The following is a 19,747-nucleotide window of genomic DNA, read 5'->3' on the forward strand; positions in this document are numbered from 1 at the left end:
CACTAGTTATACACATGGCTTTTGGAATCAATTGGTCCTGGTTATAGTTTCAGCTTTCAGTGGATTTTGACAAATCATTCAATATTATTAATCTTTAATTGTTCTATATGGTAAAATGGAGTTAATGCTTGCACCTACCTTTCAAATAAATAATATCTCTTTGATAACCAAAAAAAGCAAAATTTATTTTTTACTTGAGAGACTACTGGTTTTGAAAATAACTTCTACAAGGTATAAACTGGACAAGTATAAAAAACCAGAAAGCCAGACAAAATGGAAAAAAAAAATGTAGTTCTGTGGGCAAATTGTTACTTTGTAATCCCTTCAGTAAGGATATTGAGATAATTGTTAACAGTTATCTGAAAAATTATTAATTGTGAGACATGAAACCCAATGGTTGAATTATACACCTTAATTGTGTTAACTCCCAAAGAGACAGGGTAGTTTTGTCTTTGTTTTATAGGTGAAGATGTGCAGCATTGTGTAGTAGTTAACTTTGTCCAGGATTCTCAAGCAGCAATTTATAGAGCTAAGGTCTGAATGCGACACTTATTAACTGATGTTTAATATTTTGTATTCAGCAGCAACAATAACAACAACCTATCATGTTTGCAGTATTTGGAGGGTGTTTCCCTTTTCCACATTTAATTGCCTCTTTATACCCTACTCTTAAGGGCACTCAGTTATGTACATAAATGACCGCAGAAGTGCAAAGGATTGTCTTCTAGATATGGGAGAATTTCTTAGCAGTTCTACATTTAGTGCTACTTTTTTTTTTGTAATGGCATTTAAAATATTTGACTGTGACCTACAGTATGAAATATATTTTATATCATTACCTAGTAGACACACACATATGAACACATATCTTCTGTAAATACATAAGTCTTAATACAAGTGCTCTGAATCAGACTGAATAACCTGCTTTTTTTGTACTTGCCTAGAGTTTTAGAAGTCTAAAAATAGATTTTTGCTCAGGGCAATTATGTTTCATAAACATTTTAAGAAAGCTTATGGGAATTGATGTGTGCTTTTTACACGTTAGCATAAATTCGATTAAAGTGTCCCAAGACACTTTAATATAAAATATTTTGTCACATAAAAATTAGTGTGTCCAAATCATCAAAACATCAAAACAAAGTAAAGTTGAGTGGTAAATGGCTGGCAAAATGTGTCTAGGCCCAATATTGACAAGTCCCCAAAGTGCATCTCCTTTACTACCAGTGCAAGAACAAATTACAGCTTCATTGTGAAGAAAAGTATTGAAGATATTCATCCATATTATGTGTTTTCAATGGTCTGATTCACCTTTCAGTATTATCCAAATGATGGTTCTGGCATGGAATGCACACTTACCACTAGACTGTAAAGGGCAGGTGGCACCAGAGAAGGAAGTGTTCCTTTCACAGGCAGAGGAACTGATGTTTTGCTAATTTGCAGCTCATAAAAAGCTTGTCAGGAAAGGAAAAGTGGAAGTGTAAGTCTTTGCACCTTTTTTTTTTTTTTCTGTTTTCTGAAATGATGTTGAATATTAATTTTTTTCAAAAAGATGGAAACAATTCCTATATTAAATGAAATATGGCTTCTATAAAAATATGTAACATATAACATAAAGTCTTTCATATTTGTTCCCAAATCAAAGATATAAATGTTAGGATGTAAAAACACCATGTACCATGGGAAACAGGGATTTTGTAGGGAGGCTTTAGGGAAATAGAATTGATAAATGGCTCCCTTTTCAAATGAAGACTTGGGCAATCATTCTCTGAGACATATATAAGAAATGAAGGGTATTATTATACCTTCTTCATAAAATCGTGGTAATATAAAAAATAATTCTTGTAATTACTGATATGTTTTAATCAATTTAGTATGTTTTAGATCACCTCCCCTTCCTTAATTCCTGCCCATATAGTAGAAGAATGGGTTACTTGTTTGGGACCACACAGGAATTTTCTGTGTAATAGGGTGAAGGAGATTGATGACTTCTTTTGTATTCTGTAATATCTACAAAGAAATAGAAAATCTTTTCTCAACCTCAGTTTCTTTGGAGGATTGGAGACAGTGGCTCCTAGAGGAATTAGGGAATAAATGTGTGAAAACTGGGATTTGCCAAGGTATGCTGAGGTTATTCAACAACTGCACATCCCTGCTGAAAATCTAGAAACAGTAGAACGAGAATGGCTGTCTTTATAGCACTCTCTCCTCAGAGACAGAGAGATGGAGCAAATACCTGAATTCACCTATTGGTTAAATTATTATGATTAAGTTCAACAATGATTTGATGCATATGGGTGAATGAGGTGGGGGAGTATGACATCACTACAGTTGTGCACTACATCTTCACTAGTTAGTGCCAGCAGCCTCATCAAATATAGATGTGGAAAGAAAGGGAAAGATATCAAAAAAGGGGGAAAATCAGATTGCTTCGTCTTCTGAGTGTCAGGGGAGCAAGTGTAGAAAGCTGAAATTTTGGAAACAGTCATTCATGATATGTTATATTCATTTGTTTTTCAATTTTTTTTTCATAAAAGTGGTTGATACAAAATTCAAATAGGAAAAGAAGTGAAGTATAGATGTTTTGATGATATTTTAGAATAGAAGAGAAATAGAAACTCAGAAAAAAATTGCTAGCAGCTCTTATTCATTAAGGGCTTTATGTAAGCTAGGGAATGGGCCTTGTGCTAATATGTGCTACCAACACAATGGTTGGTGATTTTATGAACCAGATTTTACAGCAGGTGGAATCACTGTGCTATACTGTGAAGAAAGCTAAATTTTGAAGAATTTATAAAACAAATGTTCAGAAATGACTGTAGAGTAGCAAGCACGAAGATTGCATTGTCTCAGTGAGAATAAACAGTTCCAAGAGCTCTCTCTGACACACTACATAAGAGAAAGATTCAGGACTGGTAGGAGGATGATGAACACATTTTCTATTCCCACACCAAGTTTGAAAACATGTACGTGAAGTTCAATTACAATTGTGTAAAAGGAAAAAAATACATTTTAGAGTGTTACTCTTAGAGGAAAAATAATTGCATTCATATTCTTTAAAAGGATATGTAAAGGCAGGTTGGATATTCAAAACTGCAGCAATTAAAAAGTCTGAAAGCTTCTCACAAGCTCATTCATCACAATGAATCTATAGCATTTCTTTGATGTCCAACAACCATGAGATCTATGTCTCTGCTTTTTTGAGAGGTATTTTCACAAAAGGATAGGTATAAATTTTTCAAGCAGGTTGTGGAGACCTAGTTAGGGTGATTCTGAGACAGTCAAGGTGAATGATGGGGAGACAATGTAATTATTGGTGTAATTAATGAGACATTAGCTGTCACACCAGGTTTCACTGTTCTTCCATCCTATTCATTTATTTATTAGGAAACAACTTCCTTTCATTTAATTTGGATAGCTATGAGTCATTGTTCATTTCCATTCATATTCTCCTAAGGGGCCTTGGCAAATGCGTTCATTTAACAATTATGGGTGCTTAAAATCTCCCATGGGTGAAAATTTCTGTGCAGCAATACACTTTACTTCCAACTTTTTGTAGCACAGTCATAGATTATCACCTAGGTTGTCCCAGTGACCAGAAATCATTAGAACCTATGGTGTCTTAAAACAAAGTGAAAAATCATTTGACCTTTTGACCATTTCCTTCTCTTAGGTGGACTTCCTTCTTTCCACTATATTCTCTAGATCTGACTGGTCTATGCTAAGAAGCTATCTGGTGACTGAAGTGTTAGTAAAACCTAATTCTTCATTTCCTTCCTCTCCTTCTTCTCCTTCTTAGCAACTTACACTCGATCTCTTATAGTTTTGTAGTTCAGAATTCTGGACTTAGCTTTACTAGGTTGTCTGCTTCAGAACTTCATTTCTTCAGGCTCCAATGCAGGTGTTTGTTCTGGCAGGGCCAGTCTCATCTGAGGCAGCCCAAGGAAAGACTGTCTTCTACATGACCTCAAAGTGTTCAGTTTTTTTGCTGGAGGCTGCTCTTACACCAATGTGAAGTCTCCTGCTGATTCTTGCCTCCTCCAACGTGGTCATTTCGTGACATAGCTTACTTCTTCAAGGCTTGTGAGAAGCAATCTCTCTAGTGGCTCTGCCAGTAAGATGAAATATTAAATGTATGGCAAGAGAGTTGCAGTAATGACCTCTCATGACCTGTGTCATCAAATCTAACCATGGTGGTGGCATCTCATCGGCCCTAGATTTTGTGAATTAGAAACAAGTCACTGGTCCCACAGCCAAGGGAAGAAGATCACATGCTGCTCCAAACACCAGGAATGGAGGATCATGAAGAGTCATTCTAGGAACAGTCTGCCACAACTGTCATCTCTTGTCTGGATTTTTTAAATAGCCTCCTGTCAAATTCATGTTTCTCCCCTCTCCTGTTTTCATCCACAGCTAGAATGAACTTTTTAAAAATTGAGTCAGATAATGTTATGAGCTCAAAACCTTGAACAACTTTCCATTTCAATCACAGTTTTCCATCTTAATATATGTCCTTTCAGAATTTTAAAAATAATACTGTATTTGTCAAGGTATACACACACACACACGCACACACACACACACATTACTAATGAAACAAAAATATCTAATTAAACTACAAAGCAACATTTGCATATAAAGTAGTAATGTTGGGCATTATTTCCTTTATTTATGGGTCATTTTTATTTCCCCTAAGATATAACTAATCATGCTTTACTTCGCCTTTTTATTGTGCCATTCATTTTTTGTAATTAATTTTTAGACACATTTTATGTTTATTTTTGCAAATATATTCAGGTTTTTAAATGTAAAAATTAATTTTGTTTCTAGTCTCTATTGTTATCCTAAAGTATTTTTTTTATAATGGTATAGTTGAAGTTCTTTTTAATTTTTAAGTTTGGTTTAAGAATTCCTTTATAATTACTTAAAGAAAAAGAAGTTTCTAGTGAGATATATTTTTACCCTTCCAGCCAAATAATAATCTGAAACTCTTCATAGAAGTAGTTTATCATGACTTATTACTTAGGTTAATCAGGCTTGACCCTTAGATTTAAATTCTCTGCTCAATCATTTAATGTTATTACAGGTGATTGTTCATTTCCGTTTTAATCATCACTTCATATTTCTCAGTCACTGCCTAGCCATGCTCTAATTCCTACACGGAAGTTTAAAAATGCAGAGATGGCGTTGCCTCTACCTCCATGGAATTTATTCAGGTGAATTGAGTATGTTTATAATAGAAAATGACATGAATTAAAGCGTGGCTTGAATTTACAAACTTATGTATATGTGGACCAAATTCAGCTTCCTAGTGAGAAGCAGAAGCAGAGAGCCCTTTGCTTTGAAATGCACTGAAGCCTAACAATTCATTGCATGTAAGTGATAATTTAAAATACATCCTGGCTCTGCAGAATAGCATAAAGGTGTTATAGATGTTTTTTCTGCTCAGTTGAGTGAGTGCTTTTACAGTTTCAGAATTTTAGGGAAGTGAAAAGTAGCATCCAAAGGCTGTGGAGCAGTTTTAATCTGTGCCTCCAGGGGAAACAGAGAGGGGTCATGAGCACTACCTGGGGCAGCACAGGGTGGGAGGGAAAGCAGGAGGTCAACCCTCACTGGGCTCAAAAGCTTGTGTTGCTGTCTTTAAAAAAAAAAAAAAAAAACAAAAACACAGTGAAATTACCAAACAGAAGTATGAAATAATGAGACTGAAAATAAAGCAATTTTAACCTGAAGTGAATGAAAGCAGGATCCAGTTGTAGAATGCTGCCAGGAGATTTAATAGGGAGGGGCCTTTGAAAAGGAGCTGAGCGGGGATGGTACATGAGTCGGGTAATGGCCAGGAATCATTTTAGTGAAAGGAAATAATTTTTAGTGAAAGGAAACCAAATACTACTGTGACCATTCTTGTTAAGATAATACATATTTAGTACTATTGTGATCACTGTCACATTTCAATTTGTTGCTCTGACAATGAGATCAAGTTAAAAAAAAGAATTATTATTATCTCTAAGTGAACAAACAAAGTGACTTGACTATTAAGGTGCTACACAAAGACATTGTGCTTTTTACATCAGGTCTCATAGAAATTTTAATTATGCAATGTAGTAAGAGAAATTAGGAAATAAAGTCAAATGAGATTCATTATTTATGTGGTTACTTCTGGAGAAAAAGAATGTGCTGTGTGTTTGCATATAATTTCAATATATTATTATAGCCATCCTTTGTACAATATTTCCCATTTTATAGATAAAAAAGGTAGATTCAGCTTAAATTACTCCAGGAAAGTTACATCTGCCAATAAATTGAAGAAATAGGAGCCATTTATTACTCTGATCTTAGAATTCAAGATTTCTTCAAGGTTGTAATAAGTCATCTGTTAATGGTGGGAATGGACTGTGGAAGAATGACAGAATAGAAGATATCAGCATCACCCGCAATGACTTAATTTGGACCTATCTTATAGACATATTTAAAGACAGGGAGGAGAAAGAAAAGCAATAGATCTTTTTGTAAAATTTATGTAGAAAAAGAGGGCTTTTGTTTGTTTGTATTTAGCCAGCAGGTATGATGGAAGAACAGAGAGACAAAAATACATAAGAAAAGCCAATATTTCAGAAACTAAATGTCATTTTAAAACAAAGTGGAAGAGCTCAAAATTGTTGGCTATGGAAGAGGAGGAAATTCAGGAGGATGAGAGCCTGAAAAGCATTTTGGAACTTGCAGGAGCAACCTTCTGGGAGGAGATTGGAAGCCATGCTAGAATAAAATACAATCGAGAGCCCAAGTTATATCAGATAGATGATGAAAAAAAAACCAAAAATCAAAGATTACCAAATACTCTTTATGAGTATAAATTGATAGAAAAGAAGCCCTATGAACTAAAAATTTTAATAAAATAATACATATGATTCCAGAAAATGAATTTAAAAAAATGTTTAGTAGTGAAGAGGAAATAAGTTTTCTTTAACAGCTATATATACTTACATTAAAATGTACTTTTAGAATGTACTTAATTTTCTTAAAAGTGCATTAAGTTCTACTTCTCTTTTTTATGGGTACTAACTTTCCATGTTTATTTTAGTGTTTGATACTAACACAATATTTCTTATGAGAAGAAGATCGCATTAATAACCAACTTCTAGTTATTTCCTTGTCTTCCTTACAAAGATCCTTTCTTGGCATTCTCTTTTATTTCCTCTATGAAATTTTATCTCATATGGTTAATTCAAAAATAGCTAGAGAATGAAATGTTCCTACAGTCCTAGGAAACAACTGATTTTTCAGTAGCTGTGATTGCAACTGGTCTCTAGAAGTAGTTTCTGCTTTCTTAAACAATAGCACTTCTAGAAACCATCAGAATGGATATTACACAAATATGAAGAATTAGTGGCAATGTACCTTAGTAAACAAATATTTGAAAATCAACCAATTGGTAAAACCCTAACTTTCAAAAGTCAGTTGATCAGAAAAAGACTTGGTCCAAAGAACACACATCCGAAAGTTAATTAATCAATAATATTGTCACTTGAGAAACTATGGCTCTACAGATATTATCAATAGACTTATTTTTCTCAAAGACCACCAACCACTGACTTCTACTCTTCCTCCAAGTTCTAAAAATATTAGTAGTCATATCTTCTCTGATAACTTGTGTTTGGCACATTTCAACATTCTCTAAGTAAGCAACAAATTCAACTTTGCACCATTTGCCTTAAGAAATCGAGGGTTAGTTTTCATGGTTTGGGTAGTTGAATACTCTGGAAGTTAACAATTTGTTCACAATCTTGGAAAGAATATAGTTATATTTTTTGCCTCTATAATTTAATACCTAGAAAGTTTCTCAAATAGGTAAAATGCATAATCTTTGTTATGCATTAATTCTCATAACTCTATAATATATGCTTTATTTTTATCTCTATTTTTTATTTGATGAAAGCAAGGTTTAGAAAGTTTATGATCATTTTGGTAGCTATAAACCTAGTAGGTTGAATACCTTAGGCTCTTGAGTCCCAATTCCTCTAGAAAATAAATTGATTCCACAAAATCATGAATATATTTGATAAATATTGAAATTGACATTCTATTTATACATATGAATACCTAGGGGTCCACCATAAGAAAAACCAAGCAGACTCGTTATAAAGACACCTATAATATAATAAATAGGCTAAAACACTTATGGTGGCATTGAGTACAAAATCAAAACACACACTTAAAATCGTGCAAATTTATGTGTAAAACATAGATTAGAAATTAAAGGTAATATGAGCAAATAACTAAATTTCTGGAGAATAATCATTTTGGGTGAGTTTTCATGACATTAAAGTCATAAATTTTAAATTAGCATTTTATTGGGTTCAGAGTATAAAATTATATGAATTAAAAAGGAGGGAAAGGACATAAAATGTGAAAGGGAAGATTAATTTTTAATAACAAATACAAAATAAAAAGGAAACTAAAATATAGTAGAAATAATCAAAATTAAAATTCAAAAATATATAGGATAATTTATAAAGATAACCAGAAAACCCTTTGAGTTAATATGCATAGTTTTAAATAAAATCTAGGGTACTTTTATCTGCCTCCACTTACTTTAAGTACTTACCAACATAAATATTCACTCCACAGTGTCTTTCCTAAGAGAATTGATTCACTGTGAAGTGTTTTCTTTGCTCTTTGCAATGTAGCTACAGAGAAATCACACTCTCTAAAAATAAAAATTTAAGACCAATTTGAGAATAATAATTGAGATTTTGTGGACATTTCTTCAGCTAATTCTTTCCCTGGAGCATATAATTTGAACTACATACTTCTTATATTTGCATATTCAAATTAAGAGTATACCATTAAAGATATATGAAGAGAAAGAATATAAAAGAGTCATTATTATAAGAAGTCTTCATATGTATTAATTTTTCTATGAAGGTAAAAGTAAATGAACATCATTTTGGGGGGATAAGCAAAATAAAGCAATAAGTTCTTCTGGACACAGGGGTAAAAGCATTAGAAACTCAATTGTTTCCCAAATTATCTCAGTTCCATGTAATTCTGTATTATGAACTTTTTTACTCAATTCCTTTAAAAAAAGTTTTCCATGTCTGAATGAAACATTGTTCACAGTATGAAAATTATTTGGGGGGTATTAGCAAGAATACGTTTTCCTATTTTTCCATCTATTCATTCTCTTCCATCTACCTATCTATATTTTGAACTACTTCTAAACCAAGAATCACATTCCACTCTATAAAGGATGCTCGTCACCAGGCTCTGGAGTCCCTGCCATCTATGGTTCCTTCCAGAATACCTCCATTTTTCCTAAGTTACCTAACCTCTTAAGCCTAGTTTCTTTAGCTGAAAAAAGTGCTCTGTGGTATTCTTTTTAGAAATTCAGTACCACAAATATTTGTCAGTACTAATTATTCCCCAAGTAGTACAGTAGGAAGTTTTTGTACAAAAAAGACAGATCTTATAAAAAGAAACTCTTCTAAATAACATTTTAAATGAAACCAAAACAAAGAAACAAACAAAATGAAACAGGCTTTTACTCCTGTAGCAGGGGTTTAGATTAGGAAAAAAAAAAAAATAGTGAGTGCTCTAAACATTCAAATATGGTAGGGAAGTAGGTTTGAGGATATACTTTTCAAAGTTTATGAATTTTATCAGCTATCAAATTACATTTAAATATAGGATGTACCAGATTGATTTTATATATGCTTCCTGTACCTACTATACTATTATTAGGAAGTATAGAACATGCTTTTCTGTTGGTGTGTCTTCTTTCATTGTTTGTAATCCTTTCACAGTCAATAAATTTTCAAATAAGCTAATAAATTATTTTCAAATTATCTAACAAAATTAGCTCCGCAGAAGTTGATATTGTGATTGGAAAGCAACAGGGAGAAACCTTGATATGTTGATAAGTGAGAGTATGTTATAAATTTTTTTCCATTTTAAAATTCTGTGTGGATTATGAGATCATTCTTACTTAAATGAACTGCAGCCAATGGGCATAGTAATGTAGGTATTAAAGGAAAGGATCACAATTCCCAAACAGATATGCTTTGCTTTATAAAATGAATCTATTTCTTCTGAAATAATATGCATAGATCTAACAAAATCACATCAGGGATGATTGTTATTTAAGAAAAGACATGATAAATGCTTTTGTGAGACCGATGATCATATTTTAATAAAATACCATTTCTCATTTTATGTATTTTATAATTTATTTTTACTTTTTTTTGGTTCTCGTATATAGTATTATACTTCCCTAAAGTGAAAGCATCTTTGCATCTGATATATTGCAAATCAATTAGCAAGAAGGATTTTTTATTTAGTAGTACAAGTGGAACTCCGAGGCTCAACAGGAAAAAGACACTTCAGGTAAAAATTCTGAATTTAAATATGTATAACACTTTTAAAATAAGTTGTATTTTGTATTAAATAAGATAGATAAGATCTTATTCCAGTTTTATAGAGACAATACAGGTACTTTGACCATCTTATCTGATATTTAAGCATATATTTATTTTGCATGAAAAACAAAGCCAATCATAATGATTTTAAAATTGCTGGGCCTATATGACCAGGAACACAGTATTGACAAAGATTATGGTACCAAATGTGCTATAGAGGGATTAAAATTAAACCATAATTTTGGGAAGTTTAAATAGTATGAGTTGCTAAAAATGCAAACATGAAAGAACTTTATAATTAAGAAATTTTAAGTCATAAAGAAATACTTATGGCAAATAAATAGTAGAGGTTCTTAAGGACTTAAAGCAAATGACAAAACGTGCTTACAGAAAAGTAGAAAGGATTATATTACACATGAGAAAAATTTTCCTAATAGAAGATTTCTCAATGGTCAAATGTTTTTAATACTTTAAATATATAGATTTATGGGTCATAATTTGATACTTCTATATAGTTGTAATCATCAAATCAGGGTAGTTTATATTTATCTCTCCTTAAACATTTAAAAATATCATTAATATTCAATAGTTATATGTTTATTGAGTATGATGTGATATTTCAGTACATGCATACAATATAAGTTGACCAAATTTGAACAATTAACATTTCCATCCCTTTCTCATTGCTCTGTGTTTGGCACATTTAAGTTGCTGTCTTTGGGTTATTCATAAAATTTATGATAGGTTATTGTGATGGAAAAATCACTCTACTGTGCTGCAGAAGAGTAGATTTATACTTCTATCTGTGTTTTGATTCCCATTATACAACTTCCCTCTCTTTCCCTCCTCACCACCCTTTGCAAACTCTACTAATCACAACTCTACATTAAGATCCACTTTTTTTTTTTTTTTTTTTTTTTTTTAACATTCACATATAAGAGAGAATATGCAGGATTTGACTTTCTGTTCACTTGACATCTACTTAGTTGTTTAAAGTTGTTTTAAAGCCTTCAATTAATATAAAGTATAGATAGAACTAAAAATTTGAAGTTCTATTTGATTTGGTCTACCCTGAGTGTTTAGGACAAAGTCAATGCAAATAAGAGCTTTCATTAGCCTTGAACAGGGACAGTTGAAACTTTTAGTTCAAATACAAGACAATTTTAATATATTTATGTCTTTTTTCATTGTCATTTGAATTCTTCCACTGCTTCTTCCTCTACTTGTTGACTGGAAATCTTGCTAAGTTGTTCAAGATGGTTTCCATTCTGGATTCAAGTGATCCTCATACCTCAGCCTCTGAGTAGCTGGAATTACAGGTGAGTACCACTGCACCTTGCTGAATTTCTTCCTTTGAGGAGTGGCTATTCATGTCCTTTGACCATTTTACAATTGGATTATTATTTTTTAATTCTTTTTTAAAAATTTAAAATTTTAAAATTTGTTCTAATTAGTTATGCAGGATAGTAGAATGCATTTATGCATTTTGATAAATCATACATAAATGGAGTATAATTTCTCATTTTTCTGATTGAAGATTACAAAACCAGCCTACTACAGGGATGCAGCCACATCAGTGTTTATGGCAGCTCAACTCACAATAGCTAAACTATAGAACCAACCTAGGCATCCTTCAACAGATGAATGGATAAAGAATATGATGGAATATTATTTAGCTTTAAAGAAGAATGACATTATGGCATTTGCTGGAAAATGGATGGAGTTGGAGAATATCATGCTAAGTGAAGTAAGCCAAACCTAAAAATGCCAAAGGTTGAATGTTTTCTCTAATATGAAGATTGTTTTATTTTTGTTATTGAGATTTTAATTTCCTTATATATGCGGGATGTTAATCCTGACTAGTAAAAGCTTGTAGTTCATTTAAAAATGATTTCTCTATTTTGTAATAACATGAGATTGACAGAAAAGTTGCAAATATACACAGAGATTTCCCATATATCCTTCCCTCAGTTTCCCTCACTCTTAATAAGGCACATTTGTCAAAAGTAACAACATCTATGCAATAATGTTAACCAAACTATAGAATTTATTCAGTTTTCACCTGTTTTCTCACTAATGTCCATCTTCCTTTTCAAAATTAAACCCAAGATACCATATTGCATTGTTGTAATGTCTCCTTCCTCTCCTCAACTGTGCTTCTCAGTCTTTCCTATCACTTTGCTTGCAAATTTTGAAGAGCATAAGCAAGTCATTTTGTAGAATGTCCCTCAATTTGGTTTTGTCTAATGGTTTTCTCATATTTAGAGTGGGGCTATGGATTTTGGGGAAGCATATCACATAAGTCTAGTGTCCTTATAACATCACACCAGGATACATGGTATCAACGTATCTTGTCACTGGAGATGCTAGTCTTGTGCACTTGATGAGGGTGGTGTCTACTAGATTTCTCTTGGAAAACTTACCTTCCATACTCTCTATTCCATCTTAGTCATTTGGGTCTGTCTTCTTTCACTTACCAAAATGCACTTAGGATTTTACATGCTACAAATGAACCAATAGCTCCTTTCAAACTTTGATCTTTTTCTGATTCAGTGATCTGATACACTCTCATGATGCTGGAATTTTATTCAATGTGTTTCAATATATTCAATATGTTCAACTTCTAATGGGTTTGTTGGAATGAAATCCCTTTGCAAGTCAAGGAGCATCTGTGTTTAATTTTATAAGGAATTGGTATGTAGTTTTTCTAAGTGACTTTGCACCATTTTGAATTCCCATCAGCCATGAATGAGACTTCTCTGTGGCCCTCTATACTTCTCAATATTTTTCATTGTCATATTTTTAGAAATTTTATCCATTTTAATAGATTATGAGTGATATTTCACTGTGCTTTTAACTTGCATTTCCCTAATGATTAATGGTTTTAACATTTTCTCATATACCCATTAGCCATCCATAAATCTTCTTTGGTGAAAAACAGATATTTTACTCATTTTTCAATTTGGTCCTACATTATATTATTAGGTTTTAAGAGTTCTTTACATACTGTGGCTACAAATTCTTTATCAGAATGTGATTTAAAGGTCTGCAGCTTAGATTTTCATTCTTTTGTGGGTATATTTCACAATTAAACTTTAATTTTTTATTTTATATTTAAGCTTTTGATTCACTTATTGAAACGAGGAGGCTATGATTAGCTAATTCCTTCAGTTACAATAGAAGATGCAATTGAAGCAAATTAAAAACCTCCAAATTTAAACGTGTTATATAACTTGGAAATTATTGTATACCTTGTGTATTTTCTTATCCATAAATGTCTCATAAACATGTCATTCTATAAAACCTTACTTTAAGTGAGAGATTTTTGATAATTTTTTTCTCATTGAAATTCTAAAGTTAAATGCTCCTTTACTATGTCTTGAAGTTTAGCCTTCAAAATTTATCACTTAGCAGAATTGTAGCATTGTGTCAACAGTCCTCTTGAATACAGTTTTTCAGTGTTGCAGTCAAATGCGTGTATGTAACTGTTAAATCCTTGAAATGTGGCTAGTTTGACTGAAGAAATGACTTAATTTTAAATTTAAAACTGATATTTGACATAGTTATTCAAAAAAATTAAAATATGTATAGGAAAACTTGAGTTTGTTAATCTAATTCTTCAATTGTAAATTTTATAATATTTAAATGTAGGTCAAAGTATGTCCAATAAAAAATTAATATCTGAATTGAAATGTGCTTTATGAATACACTGAATTTCAAATATTAGTGGACAAAATAATGCAAATTTTCTCATTAGTATTTTTATATTAATCAAGTGTGAAAATTATTCTGTTTTGATTACAAGAAGTTGAATAACTGCATAATTATAATCTCTTTCACCTGTTTCCACTTTTTTAAATGTGGTCAGAATAAAAATTTAAATTACATGTGTGGTTATATGACAAAATACATAAGCATATATTTTGTTTCTTTGTTTTTGTTCTTTGTTTTTGTTTTGCTTTGGCAATGCTGAAAATCAAACCCAGGGTCTTGTGCATGTTAGGCATATTGTCTACTACTGAGCTATACCTCCAAAACCACATTATATTTTTAATAGGAGTACTTCTTTAGAGTCTTATATTAAGTATTAAATTATATTTTTATAAAAATTCATCCTGTATTCTGAAATAGGATGTCAATAACCTATCTATCATCACCTCAACCTTCAAAATAAAATCAGACCCCCAACATTTTCCTGCCTTCCATGAAGAAGGATCAAGGTTCACTACATTCCTCATGATGGGTGCCAGATAATTAGACAAAAGATTCAGCAAAACAATAAGTAGGAGAATGGAGAGTAAGTCTTGAGGTGGAAATTCTACGTTTTATAATATTAGTGGTTAAGGGAAAGTATGTCCTGGTGTCTAAACATGTTAAAAAGTTGTGGGTTTTGATAATCGAAGGGCTTCAATTCATGGCTTACATTCTTCTGAGGGAAAGAATTGGCTGCCTCTTTTCTTTGCCATCCTAAGAGTTGGAACTGATTGCTTAGTACTTCTTTATTCTTGCATTGCTTTAAACATTTTATTTTTAAATGATGCATAAAAATAGTGAATATTTATTGGTCCCCACGTGATGTTCTTATACACGTGTAAAAGGTGCAGTGTTCAAATAGGGATAGGCATAATCCATCCCAAACGTCTTTTATTTCTTAAGAGTCTAAAATATAACATTTTAAAAATATAATTAAACATTAGTATATATTCTATCATGATAGACACTTATTTTAAGCTTTCATTTTGGTACGATATTAAATCTGTTTATAGAACTTCCCTTCATCATAGATAATCTTGTAAATTCATTCTATATTTTGGGTGAATTTTAGCTTATAATTTTAAGAAACAATCTAAGTTGCCCACAAGTTCCAAATGAACATATTTATCCCACAAACGAGCTGGATTGAGAAAGTAAATATTTACTTACAATACAGAGAACATATCATGGGAAGCACATAGACAGTTGTTAAACTATTCCACTGTGTTATTGAATTCTTGAGTTATTACATTCTAAACCTGTTGAGAAAGAGAAAAAACAAGTATGTTAGTTAAACTCATTGGGTGTACTGTATAAGTAATAAATGATCAAAAGGGAAATTAAAAGAAATCACACATCTCACAAACAGACCTTTTTGTATGTATTATTGGTACCTTTACTTATATCAATTCATGGCTTCTTTTAATTTTTAGGAAAATGCTATTGAATTACATAAACAAATTAATAAAGGAAAATGTTATTAAAAAAGAATTAATGCCATAATTGAAACTAAGAAATTGAGTATGTATTGACAGGCAAATATATTTCATGTTCTCCACTTTTTACGTTTATCATTTGTAGTACAGCATAAAAATAGACCCATGTTACTAAATCATCTAGATGTTTATAATTATGTAGATACTTAACAAAATAAAGATCAAATAAGTAGATGATTTTCCTAAACATTTTTCATTTTCATGTTGATATTTTTCAGTCAACATACTTGATTTGTTTAAATGGAAGCAAGTGCTTTAAAATTTTCTTGAATTATGTATTCTATAATTCATGAGAATTAGATTTAATTTTTTAAAAAAGGGAAATCGACCCAGAGAAGAAAAATATCCAGTGTACCTGCAGTTGTGGAGACCCAGGGTGCAGGAGCAGGAGGTGGGGCTAGTTGGACAGATAGTTCCAAGTCATATAGGGCCTCAAAGGCCATCCTAAATTCAGGCTTTATTTTATAGTTCAAAGGAGAAAGGTGAGCTTTAACTGGAAGACTGTCATGATCTCATTAAAATTTTAAAGAATCACTTCAAATGTTCTGTTTAGTAGAAAGGAAACTGTGGAAGCAATATCCAGTCCAAAGGTAATTGAAGTAGATGAAATGAGAAATATGGCTGTTATGTTTTGTCACAGAAGCCATGGAGAGAAGTGTTTGGATTTTTGTGATGTATTTGAATAAATATAACTGTGATTACTTTTTCTTTTCACAAATGCAAATGCATTTGGAGATTTCATTATTATATAGGTTATTTTTTTTTCTAAAAAAGAAGGGTTAATTTTAATAACAGAAATTAGATACTTATTCAGGATAGATACTCTAGTAGGTTGATTGATTGATTGATTGATTGATTTTTGTGGTACTGGGGACTGAACCCAGGGATACTCTACCACTGAGCTACATCCTTAGAACTTTTAGAACTAACTTTCTTTCTTTCTTTCTTTCTTTCTTTCTTTCTTTCTTTCATTCTTTCTTTCTTTCTTTCATTCTTTCTTTCTTTCTTCTTTTTTTTTAAATTTTGACACTTTTCTAGGCTAGAATTGAATTTGTGATGCTCTTGAGGAGCTGGGATTACAGATGGGCATCACTATACCTAATACTTCAGCAGATTTGTGTAAAATCCACCAAAGTGGGAAATATAGAAACATTAGTTTTACCTAATTGTTTTAAAACTACTATTGAACTTTTGGATTAAATATAGTGCAGTGAGCTGGGCAAGATAGCAAAACCCTGTAATCCCAGTTACTCAGGAAGCTGAAGGAGATGGATCACAAGATCAAAGTCAGTCTCAGCAACTTAGCGAGGCCCTGTCTCAAATTAAAAAATAAAATAAAGTCTAGGAATGTGGCTCATTGGAGCACCCTTGGGTTCAATCCCAGTATCAAAAACAAAACAAAAGATGTGTAATGACTGATAATAAAATTATCCAGTATATAAATTTAAAACCTAGCGAAATAGCTGCATGGACACAAAACATTAGAGGACATTGATGCTAGAAACATCTTGGATATATTTAAAACTGTATTCCATTAATAAGACCAATGTCTTAATTCAATTCATCAGATTTGATTAAATGACTTTAAATTTTGAACAAATATCCACAATGACTTTATGCCATTTGTGGTAATAAATGAGATTTGCTGCCAGAAGAGGTCATGGAGCCAATTCCTGTGACTGTGCTTTAAATAGAATTTTATGACTTCAGAATTACTAGACTGAGGTTTTAAGCTCTCTTTAATTCAACATACATTTTTCTAAGTGCCTTCTACATAACAGAGAGCTGCTAGGTGTTATGACTCTCAGGGTCTCTAACATATTCTCCCTGCCCTTGGAAGGTTCACAGTCTAGAGGAGAAAGCTGGGAAAGAGAAATGAAGAACTTTGAACAAATGTCGGGCCGGGGACACTAACGTAGCAACATTCCATTTTACTTGGCAGGAGCTTAATAGAAAATAGGTTGTGCGAATGCTGAAGGATGACTAGGCAATGCAGCATGCACGAAGATAAGCAGGACAGGGATAATAGAGTTTGGGACTAAAAAGTAATCTGGCTATAGTAGAGCAGAGTAATAGGAAGTGAAAGGAGGACACGTGGGAGGCAGAGAAGGTAAGCCAAGGCCTGGCCACTGGAGGGTCCCTTAGTCATGCTGACAGCTCAAACCTCAATAACACAATAACAACACTGAGTATAAATGAAAGTTTGCTACATAATGGCTCAGATTTAAGTTTTTACACATAAAGATTTATATATTTTTTCTCATTTCATCCCATTAACAAGTCTCTCAGGCAATGTTATTTCCATTAGAGATGAAGGCTGTGAAGCATAGAGAGGTTAAACAACTTGTCTAGGTCATCCAGGTTGCAAGTAGTGTTTTTGGGTTGGAACGCAGACAGGCTGATTCCAGATTCCACTCTGGTTCCCACATTGTTTGCCTTACGTAGCCAGTGCAGAATGCCCTGAAGGATTCTTTTTGTGTGAAGTACGTGAAAAATATTTACCCCCTCATAGTATAAAACGGCTGACTTTCCATTTATATTAAGCAGAAATGGGAATAAGAAATTTGGACCTAACAGTGCAAAACTAGGCAAGGAAAGGGCAGAAGAGAAGAAAATAATGAATGTGTTTAAACATTTGATTTTGGGACAAATTTGGGGCTAGATGGTTTAAAGGTCAAACTACTTGGTCCATATCTCTGCAGTACCTGAGAAAAGGAGAGTGGTGATGGAAGAAGTTCATGATTTGTGCTCACTGTTATGGCTCCTGCTTATTTTCATTACCAGGAATCTTGCACTGTTTGGGCTTTCTTCTTCCTCCCTTCCCTCTTCCTTAACTGATTTGAATAATTTGTCCTGATCCTTAGAGTGAAAGTGAACTTACTACAGTCTTTGTAAACTGGGCAGAACAGGGGTGGGCTCCTTAAAAATGTTAGCTTAGAATGACGTAGAGTATGGAGGATGCAGACTCTTTCACTTGCTGAGTTGTTGAAGACAAGGAATTAGTAGAACTTCCAGTCATTGTGAAATGTATTAAAATGTACTTATGATTGGAATACAGGTAATTGTTATGACAGGTGTTTGAGATTAATTTGTTCATATTTATACATGTATTTTATTAGTCAAAATTTTTTCAATGCACAATTTCTGGGCAAAGACAGAACTACTTTTTTTTTCTTAAAATCTGCAGAGTCTTCCAGGGCTTCTCGGGCTTCTGCACTCTGGGGCTGGAGGCAGTATTGGAAATTTCATTGTATTCTGGAGCACCTATGTTATGCAAAGATCTTCCCAGTGTACAGCAGAGCCCAGAGATCACTGATGTTGAAGAGACTAGGACACACTGGCTTTTCATATTTAATACTTGGCTCTCATACTTAAATAGGCACAATAATTATTTGAGTGGCTTTTTAAAAACAGATTCATGGAGTATATTTCTATAGATGCTTATAAATAAGTATGGGTTAGATCCAGATTCGTCATATCCAACAATCCTTCTACTTCAGAGGGAAACTTGTAGCAAATTTTGGGGACCATACTGTGAAAAATAATAGGTCAGTTCCAGATTATTCAAAATTGTTGAATGAAAGGATTATAGAAATTTATTTTATTATTTAATTTTTCTCCCATATAAATTAACTGTGTAAAGTAGATGTTTCTATATACATTTTAGATATAAGATTAAAACTATAGCTTTCATTTAGAAAATCAATAACAAAATATTTAAATTCAGGAAGCTGGGGTGCAGCTCAGTGGTTGGGCCATGGGTGGGTTCAATCTCTAGCACTAAATAAATAAATAAATAAACAAATAAATAAATAAATAAGCTAAATTAAACAATGTGTGTTAGTGTGTGTTTGAAATTAACAAAAATTTTCACTGGACATCTTATAGCACTTCATTTGGAATAATGTATTTCCTCTTTTCTAAAAAGTGTTTATACTCATGAGAAAATTTTAAACTTAAGAATTTTTTTTATTCTGCTTTTCAAAAAAATATTGAATTCTCTATGAAAGAAAAAAGTTCATTCCAATGTAAGCTTTATTTTTTGCGTTAAGTGCAATGATTTGAACTGTGTGTTGGTAGAATGTG

At 32.4% G+C, this 19,747-nt stretch overlaps 1 protein-coding gene across 2 annotated transcripts in view; it reads right to left on the reverse strand.

The window, feature by feature from the left end:
• The window catches only part of FUT9 (fucosyltransferase 9), a 187,677-nt gene that overhangs the window by 84,916 nt on the left and 83,014 nt on the right, over positions 1-19,747 (reverse strand). Inside the window, exons 1-2 of one of the 2 annotated variants that reach the window (XM_079147135.1) lie at positions 15,336-15,396; positions 8,603-8,704 (exon numbers count right to left, since the gene is read on the reverse strand). The gene's annotated coding sequence lies outside the window, so the exon portion shown is untranslated. Of the gene's footprint in view, positions 1-8,602; positions 8,705-15,335; positions 15,425-19,747 lie in introns of those variants that run through there. The other variant, XM_079147134.1, reaches the window with a different exon arrangement.

This window comes from Sciurus vulgaris, assembly GCF_902686455.1.
Source record: "Sciurus vulgaris genome assembly, chromosome: 7".
Classification (NCBI taxonomy): Eukaryota; Metazoa; Chordata; class Mammalia; order Rodentia; family Sciuridae; genus Sciurus; species Sciurus vulgaris.